Source organism: Mirounga angustirostris, unplaced genomic scaffold (genome assembly GCF_029215605.1).
Source record: "Mirounga angustirostris isolate CCGP_5_RB_7025 unplaced genomic scaffold, mMirAng1.0.hap1 SCAF_1, whole genome shotgun sequence".
NCBI lineage: Eukaryota > Metazoa > Chordata > Mammalia > Carnivora > Phocidae > Mirounga > Mirounga angustirostris.
The window spans coordinates 12,655,889-12,666,056 of record NW_026991709.1 but is presented as its reverse complement, the minus strand read 5'-3'; the positions used below and the strand labels follow the sequence as shown (position 1 = coordinate 12,666,056).

The 10,168-nt window shown below is 40.3% G+C and overlaps 1 pseudogene; it reads right to left on the bottom strand.

Moving 5' to 3' along the window:
• Nucleotides 1-3,518: 3,518 nt before the first annotated feature.
• On the bottom strand, nt 3,519-4,184 carry LOC123834407 (microtubule-associated protein RP/EB family member 1-like; annotated as a pseudogene).
• Nucleotides 4,185-10,168: the final 5,984 nt, after the last annotated feature.

The following is a 10,168-nucleotide window of genomic DNA, read 5'->3' as shown; positions in this document are numbered from 1 at the left end:
TTAGCCCTGGATTGCCCCCACAGTCCGCCTTCTCAGCTCCTGCTCTTACGCAGGGCACAGGTACTAGTGGAGAAAATGCAAAGAGTCAGAAGTTCATAATGCTCACTTCAAATGGACCCCTGCCCCTATCCGGCCATCCTTCCTATCTACTCTGGCCCAATGGCTTTCTTTAATGACTCTTCTCTATTTGTACGAAATACTCATTCTGACCACAGTATCCTCATTCTTGTAAGGGGTCCTTGCATCTTATTTTCCTGAGAGGAGCCAGGCACTGGTCTGCGTTTTCTCATCTTTGTTCTTCTTTCCAGATTCTAAAATATCCTTCCTCCTCTGAGCTAAAAATGAGCCCTTCCCCTTTCCTGAGAGGGTTTTCTTCTATAATGATATCCTCACCTCCTCCCGTAAGTAAAATCTTGATAGTTTTAAGGGATGTATCCTGAGAGTTTCAAAAACCTCACTTTTTGAGGACCTCTCTTATATATAATTATCTCCATAAAATAGAATACCTGAAACACAAAAGTGATGTCTTGAGATCCTTAAATGGTTTTATAAAGTACTCCTTCTAGGCCTTAATCTACTTAATGCTCTGTGTGATTCTTGACTATTGGCCAATGCTTCCATGGTCTTTTGTTGTCATCCATGATTCTGTGATTTTTCCCTGGTGTTTTCTTATTAATTGCATCATCTCTTTCTCTCCCTATGGCTCTTCTTTCTCTTTCCTTTCAGCACTACCTAAAGCTCATTCCTTGTTCCTGATCTTCTTTTACATTTCTTCTTTATGAATTCCAATCACTTGTTTCAATTATCCTAAGGTTATCCCCGCTTGGAGAACAAACTCAACACAGCGTAACTCAACTCAACACAGGAGGGCCATCTTCTTAATACTTGGCAATCCATCCTCAGCCAGAATGCCTCCAGAAATGAAGGTCTTACGTCTCTTTATATGGCAGCTTTTTTCATTTCTGGAGAGCTCTTTTGTGTAAAGTGGTTTGTGATATATGGCTGAATCTGACTCCTGGTTATTTTGAGACATTGACTGCTTTTCTGTCCTCCAAAGCAGCACTGAAAAAGAAATCTTCCCTCTTCTTTTTTATAGTCCTTAGCAATACTCTGTTGTCTCATACTAATCTCCTCTTAGTCCCTCAGACCCCAAACCACAGAAGCATTTTTGATTCTTCCTTGTCCTTTGGTCCATACAGTAAACAAATCACCAAATACTGTAAGTCTTGTTTTGAAATTTCTTCTGCAGAAATAACATATTTCAAGGTAAGAGAATGAAATATTCTAAAAATAATAACTCATCTCAAACTAATTTATAAAGATAATGCGATAATGATAAAAATCCCCAATGCATTTTTTCTCCAAAAGAGTCAGTGCAAGTATTCTGAAGATTCAACTGAGATAATAAAAAATATTCTAATAAGGAAGACCAATAAGGAGAGCTTAGCCTTATGAATTATTAAAACAAAGTTAGAGTTCTAAAAATGGTGTGGTACTAACTTGGACATATACAGATGGATCAATGGAACATCATAAACAATGCAGAATTATAGTTTATTAAGTATAAAAATGTGACATATAAAAGAAGAAAGTAAGTATCAATGAGGAAATTAAAGATTACATAGCAATAATTCTGGAATCACTGGCTGAGAATTTAGAGGAAAATCCAAATATAGATTGTCACTACAAATTGGATGAAGTCTATATGAGATTAATGGATTTAAAAAATAAAGCCATAGAAAAATAGGAAAATTACTTGAATAGTGGTTAAATCTCTGAACACTGAAAAACTTCTAAGATAAGAAGTATTGATGGTGCAGCCACTTTGGGAAAGATTCTGGCTGTTCCTTGGAATGTGAAATGCAGAGCTATTGTATGACATAACAACACTGCTAGATATATATCCGAGAGAAATGAAAACGTGTTCACACAAAAACTTGTACACGAGTGTTCGTAGCAGCATTATTCATAATACCCAAGAAGGGAAGACTACCTATGGCCATCAGTGATGGTATCTGACTACCATCAGGGAAGGGAAGGGAAGGGAAGGGAAGGGAAGGGAAGGGAAGGGAAGGGAAGGGAAGGGAAGGGAAGGGAAGGGAAGACTACCAATGGACATACCAGTGAAATATGGTATATTCATGCAGTAGAATATTATCTGGCAATAAGAAGGAAGGAGGTACCAGTACATGCTGCAACATGGATAGACTTTGAAAACATGTAAGTGCAAGAAGGCAGTCTGAAAGTACTGCATATGGTATGATTCCCCTGATATTAACTATCCAGAACTGGCAAATCCTTACAGATGCAAAGTAGATTAGTGATTGCATAGGGCTGGGGCTTGAGTGAAATTGGGGTGATTGCTAATGAGTGTGGGTTCCTTTTGGGAGTGATAAAAAAGTTTTAAACTTGATAGTGGGGCTCGTTGTACAGTTCCATGGATGTATTAAAGGTAGATGAGTTGTATCAATAAAACTGTTAAAAGAAGAGCTGAAGTCAGCAAGGAAAGTATCAACTTACTACATTCCAAAAATATGAATCTTATCCTCAATCCTTTCTTGAATGAGATAGGAGTATATACTGTTCCCACAGGGCAGGGAGATCAAATAAAGTAAGAACTGAAAAATTCTTTCTGGATTTCTTTCCTTTTTTCCCCCTTATCACCTATGGTAACACTCATTAAATTGTTCTGTAATCATATTTCACAGAAACTTACTTCAATTCAGTGAATCAAGTCCTTACATTTCTTTATGGAGTCTTCACCTCAGTGTCCTCTGTAACACACCTTGTCCAGAAATCAGTTTACCAGCAACCCCCTGGTGAGCTCCCAAGATGAGCCTCTTCATTTCCAAGGTGAACCCACTAGATGTTAATACTATAGGTAAGGAATAATGATCCCAACTCAAACTTTAATTAGAGAAGAAATGAAATTTCTTCAAAGGGCACTTTAAGTGTGCATTTTGCTTAGGGAAACAAACCAGCGTGTCTTCTAAGAATAACACAGAGCATTTTGCAATTAAGCACAGGATTTGGAGTGAATAATTCAATTGTTACTGCTTTGCTGGCCCAGGCTGTTAAAACTGTGCTGGTTCTTCCCATGGGTCCCCTCCATTAGGCATTACAAAGCTTCATCTGTGGTACAGAAATGCCATACTCCTTCCCTTTTGTTGTGAAGTTTGTTCTGTCTTCAGGTTGATTTGGGGTTTTTTTTTTTTTTTTAATATATTTTTTTAAAGATTTTATTTATTTACTTAACAGAGAGAGAGACAGCGAGGGAGGAAACACAAGAAGGGGGAGTGGGAGAAGGAGAAGCAGGCTCTCTGCGGGGCGGAGAGCCCGATGCGGGGCGGAGAGCCCGATGCGGGGCTCGATCCTAGGACACTGGGATCATGACCTGAGCCGAAGGCAGACGCGTAACGACTGAGCCACCCAGGCGCCCCTGATTTTTGGGGTTTTGAGAGAGATTTGATAGCTGTTCAGTTGTGTTCGAGGGATGAGACGAGCCTAGGGTCCTCCTACTACGTTGCTATCTTAGTTCCTCCCAAAGCAAGATGCCATACTCCCAATACAGGGCAATCTTCTTCCTCATTCCCCTGGCAAATCAACTCAACATTCTTTAGTTTTTCAAAGTAGAACTCCTTTGCTTTTCCAACTTGTCAGTGGTTTCGACACACTGACCTGTTACATTGATTTGGCTGCTTTGTCATTTCCATTACGTAAGCCAAGATTCTTTCCCTCCAAGCCAGAACCTGTATTAAGAGTTCTTTGATTCTAAATGGACCCCTGAGGGGCTGCATGGTTGGTTTTTTCAGGACTGTAGCAACAAGGGAAGGTGCTCCCGACATACCTTGACCTTGCTTAGCGAACACAGTGGGGTCACAGTCTTTACCACTACACTTTGCATCGAAAATTTCTTGAGCCCTGGACAAATTCAAAAAGACTTGACTTTCCTTTCAAAGACTTGTCCACAAAGATTATTTTGTCAACCTTCACTCTCTTAAAACTTACTTGTCATATTTTTAAATTCTGGGTATATTCATGTTCCAGCTGACCTTGGAAGTTAATTTCTTCAAAGCAATATAACCAGGGAACAGCATATTCACAAATGGACAGTAAGCAGCCTCCAAGCACAATTGTTCAATCTTTGTCAGGACCAGCTGTGGAGGCTCGTTCATCCAAGCCATTATCACCTCCTCTTACTGGAAGCAGACTCAGAATTGGAATATAAAAATGGAATGGCATCCTTTATGCTGTGGATATAGAGACATACTTTAGAGATGCCACAGAAGTGGGTGACTGGCCATTTAGACAGTCATCATCATTCAGGGTCTAATCTAACGTTGAGGCACCAGAAACAATTTTTTTTTCAGTGAACTTGGACCTGATCATGCTCTGAGGAATGGGCTCATGTTACCCAAAGTCTTAGGGGACTGGGGTATTAAAGCTGGTGGGGTGGGGTACAACTAATGTGAGGCAGGGGAAAGAAGGGAGAAGGAAGAGGACAACTTGTTAACTTTTGTGCAAAGAACCCAGCTTGCAAAATGCATGTCCAAGAGGGAGAGGCCTCTTAGGATATTTGGGAGACAAACTGGCCCTGGTATTTAAACAACCAGTGTAACAGAATGCATAGATTTATGTACCAGATGGAGAACCAGTGATTAGAGGACTCATTGGCCTTCACTTCCTGAATCCCCACCAAACCTGTGTGTTTAGCTGAGCTGGGCGTTTGCTGACTGCCTGCTGAAGGGCGGGTGGCTGGAATCCACAGTTCCACACCGTTGTGTGTTCTGGGGTATAAGCCAGCCAGATGGAGAAGGCCCTGGCCCAGAGGCTATGAGGATGTGCAGTAAAGATTGGGGCTCCATTGCCTAAGAGAGGGTGCCTATGGAACTCACTATGGAGGGCTGCCTCAGCTTAGTGGTGCCATCCTTCACTATGTCCCACATTTCCAGTTAGTCTTGTGTCTCATCTAGTTAAATACCCACTTCCTGGTATCTGCTAAACTATCCAGACCGTGAACATCCCCTGACCTGCTTGGACCACTTAATAGCTAAGCTGGCAACCTTCTCCATCTCCAACCTCCAACCCCCAACGTACACCTCCCCCCCACCCCCCGCCCCGTGAATTTCTGGCCAAGTACTCCATCTACTGGTGACACTTGATTCTCATAGACCGAGACCTTAAACCCAGCTGTCCCGGTACTTGACTAACACGTACCTCGAGAGACTCTGTTACTTTAGGGAGGTTGCTCACAGTCCCTTTCTCCTATCACTACTAGAAATTTCAAACTATTGGGCGCCTGGGTGGCTCAGTTGGTTAAGCGACTGCCTTCAGCTCAGGTCATGATCCTGGAGTCCCAGGATCGAGTCCCGCATCGGGCTCCCTGCTCGGCAGGGAGTCTGCTTCTCCCTCTGACCCTCCCCCCTCTCCTGCTCTCTCTCTCTCTAAATAAATAAAATCTTAAAAAAAAAAAAAAAGAAATTTCAAACTATTGACAAAAAAATAATGTCTGTTAGCGGCATTATCCATGAAGCGATAAGAGATTAATTAATTAATTTTTAAAAGATTTTATTTATTTATTTGACAGAGAGAGACACAGCAAGAGAGGGAACACAAGCAGGGGGAGTGGGAGAGGGAGAAGCAGGCTTCCCGCGGAGCAGGGAGCCCGATGCGGGGCTCGATCCCAGGACCCTGGGATCATGACCTGAGCCGAAGGCAGACGCTTAACGACTGAGCCACCCAGGTGCCCCGAGATTAATTTATTTATAAGCCAGACACTGATAGGGGGAAAGCAGAAACAAGATCCAGCTTCTCATCTTGGTAGGAGGGAAGCGCAACTAGTCAAGAGAGTGGCAAGAAAGGCCATCTGCCCTCCTTATTCAACCTTGTCCTAATTCTGACTGATTCCCCTAACTTGTAGCCTTCAAATCTGTGATTTGGTTGTCTGTTATAAATCCTTAAAGTTTATTGGGGAAGAAATAGCAAACCCAGAACATTGCAGATCATTAAACTCCTTCTATAAAAAAATTTAAAAAAAACTAAACTCCCACTTGTGTGACTTGTCCAAAATAATGTTTTCACAAACTCCTGGAATCCTACAAACTTTAGATGACAAAGCAGTGTTGCTGGTTGGTTAGTCAGAAATGAAATTTAGGGTCACGATTTACAGGATTTTTTAAAAAATCCATTCTGCAGTATTTTAAATACCACCTTGTAAAAGCAAGGCAATGCTGCAAACGTGTTCAACCGGCTGCTACAGTTAGAATGGCAGGAATAAATTTTCTAGTGAAAAGGATGGTCTCATAGTAAAATTAGCATAGAAAAGCCACACCCTTACTGTGTCAAAAACATAAAATGTAATGTTACTGGTTTTAGCAAGTGCACCGTAACCCTGTGCATTGCAGTTTGTCAGTGTTTGAAAAACATGACTTTAAGTACTATGGAATTAGAGAACTCCTTTCTAAAAACTCAGAAGTCATAAAGACTTGTGAAAGATGAGCATAAAAGAAAGTCTTATTGCGAAGTCTGCTGGACCTCTAAGGAATCTCTGTTTCACTGTTTCTGTTTTCTGTGGCATCTTACCAGACAATGTGCCTCCAAATAGAGAAAGAACACATCATCTGGGCCATATTTGCAGGATCAAGGTTGCAGATTCTGTCTCTTGATCAACCGATTTTTATTGGACACCCGTGATGCACACACATTTCAGAATGTGGAAGCGTGGCAGAGAGAAAGAAGGCAAAACACGTCCCATGCAAGCTTATGTTTGTGGAGGCAATTTGGTGGTGGTGGGGGGGATGTACACAGATGAAATGATTAAATGAAATGATTGATAGAGCAATTCGACTCATTTACATTTGTGTGGTTTTTGATGAGTAGATTGTGAACTCTTGTCCTTTCATTATTATGTTTTTCTGTTATTTTTTCTCCCTTGTTACCCTCCAGGATTGATTAGCCTTTCCTTCCCTTCATTACTAAAATTTCTGGACTTTGGTAGGCATAGATTTGGCAAATTGAGAGCATTTGTCTCTTGTAACAAGGTGTAGCTATTTCTACAACAGCAACAAATAACAACAAAAACCTAGAAAGCACTTAAGAAGTGTCAGGTGGTTTTAAACGCTTTATGCACATTACTCAGGTAATCCTTTCAGCAACCCTTTGAGGTAGGTTCTGTTATTACTCTTTTTACGAAAATGCTGTGTTTGTACACAGATGATCTAAACTTCCTACTCCTGTTCTCTACTATCTCTTTTACAGAGGATTGTCAAAAGTAGTTAAATCTCGGGCGCCTGGGTGGCTCAGTTGGTTAAGCGACTGCCTTCGGCTCAGGTCATGATCCTAGAGTCCCTGGATCGAGTCCCTGGATCGAGTCCCTGGATCGAGTCCCACATCGGGCTCCCTGCTTGGCAGGGAGTTTGCTTCTCCCTCTGACCCTCCCCCTTCTCATGCTCTCTCTATCTCATTCTCTCTCTCAAATAAATAAATAAAATCTTAAAAAAAAAAAAGTAGTTAAATCTCTGTGGCAGCTTGGTTCATACAGTTCTATGGCCACCCGCCTCCTCAACTCTGTTCAGGGGCTGCCTTCTTTAGAGAGAAAACTCCAAGTGGCCTCCCAAGCCAAGAATGTCAGCATCAGTGAGGATCTATGAAAACACACTTAGATTAGAAACATATTTATTTTGAACTGAACTTCATGTGATTTAAATTTCATTGGCTCTATTTGGCGAGATGGTGACTGCTAAGGTTATAGCCCCCTTTGCTGCTGCTGTCTTTTGAAGTCAGGATCAGCCCTGGTGGCTGACGTGCATGGTGGAACATTCTGCATTAGATCAGTTTTTAACTTTTTTAACTTTCCGGGGCGGGGGGGGGGGGGAGTTGAGACACATGGGATTATAACCAAATGCGGCAAAGTTCTCCATCTTGTCCACTGGATTGATTTGGATTCCTTCTTTGCAGCTACGACCTACAAACAAAACTGGGGAGACTTCTGAAAGAGATTTCATCAAATTCTTCTATTATTATTCTGATTTTTCCGATGTGGAAACTAGGGAACAGGGAGTAACTTGTCCAGGTTCTTTACCACTGGCGAATCCTGGAGCTCAGATTGGATCTCAGACAGCCTGGCTCCAGAGCCTTTCCCCATCTGAAGTTATAAGGATGTTTAACATTTTCTTCTGAACATTTTAAAGTTTTGCTTTCCACATTTGAGTTTTTAATATATTTATAATTAATTTTGAGTGTGATGTAATATAGATATCCATTTTTTTTAAATTGATGTATAATTGACATATAATGTTATATTAGTTTCAGGTGTACAACATAATGATTGAATATTTGTATATATTGCAAAATGATCTCCACAATAAGTGTAGTTAATACCCGTGACCAGACAAACAAAATTTTTTTTCTTATGATGAGAATTTTTAAGATTTACTCTTACAAATTTTAAAATGTGCAATAGAGTATTAACTCTAGTCACCATGCTGTACATTACATCCCTATGACATATTTATTTTATAATTAGAAGTTTGTACCTTTTGATCCCCTTTACCAATTTCATCTACCCTACTCCCCACCTCAGTCAACTACCAATTTGTTCTATCTATGAGATCAGTTTTGTTTCTGCTTTGTTAGATCCCACATTTAAGTGGGAGAGCATATGATATTTGTCTTTCTCTGATTTATTTCACTTAGCTTAAGGCCTTCAAGGTCCACCCATGTCACTGCAAATAGCAAGATTTTATCCTTTTCTATGGCTCAATGGTATTCTATTGCGCATATATATCATGGCTTCTTTATCCATTCATCCATCGATGGACACAAGTTGTTTCCATATCTTGGCTACTGTAAATAATGCTGCAATGAACATGGGGGTGCAGATATCTTTTTGTGTTAGTGTTTTCATTTTCTTTGGATAAGTACCCAAGAAGTGGAATTACTGGATCATAAGGTAGTTCTATTTTTAATTTTTTGAGGAACCTCTGTACTATTTCCTTAGTGGCTGCACCAATTTACATTCCCAGCAATAGTGCACAAGGGTTCCCCTTTTCCCACATCTTTGCCAACATTTGTTATTTCTTATTTTGATAATAGTCATTCTGACAGGTGTGAGGTGATATCTCATTGTGATTTTGATTTGCATTTCACTGATGATGAATGATGTTGAGCACATTTTCATGTATCTGTTGGCCATCTGTATGTCTTCCTTGGAAAAATATCTACTTAGATCTGCTCATTTAAAAATTGGATTGTTTGTTTTTTAGCTCCTGAGTTGTATGAGTTCTTTATGTACTTTGGAGATTAACTTCTTATCAGACACATAAAATATTTGCAAATATTTTCTCCCATCTAATAGCTGGCCTTTTCATTTTGCTTTGATTACTATAGCTTTGTAATAGAGTTTGAAATCAGGGAGCATGAGGTCTCTAGCTTTATTCTTCTTTGTCTAGGTACTCATCTTTACAGGCATGCCTCATTTTAGTGTGCTTCACTTTACTGTGCTTTGCAGATATTACATTTTTCACAAATTGAATGTTTGTGGCAACCCTGTGTTTAGCGAGTCTATTGGCACCATTTTTTCCAGAAGTGTTGGCTCACTTCGTATCTCTGTGTCACATTTTGGTAAATCTCAGTATTTCAAATATTTTCATTATTGTTGTATTTGTTATGGTGATCTTTGATCAGTAATCTTTGGTGTTACCATTGTAATTGTTTTGAGGTGTCACGAACTGTACTCATTCGAGACCCACGAACTTAGTTGTATAAATGTATTCTGACTGTTCCACCTAACAGCGGTTCCCTGTCTTCCTCCCTTTCCTTGGGCCTATTCACTGAGACACAGCGTTGAAATTAGGCCAATTAATAACCCTACCATGGCCTCTAAGTTTTCAAGCAAAAGGAAGAGTCATATATCTCTCACTTAAATCAAAAGCTAGAATGATTAAGGTTAGTGAGGAACGCATGTCAAAAGCCAAGAAAGACCAGAAGTTAGGCCTTTGGTGCCAGTTACTGGCAAATACAAAGGAAAAGTCCTTGAAGGAAATTCAAAGTGCTACTTTAGTGAAGACACAAATGATAAAGCAAAACAGTCCTACTGCTGATAAGGAGAAAGTCTGAATGGTTTGGATAAAAGATGGAGTCAGCTACAACATTCCCTGAATCCAAAGCC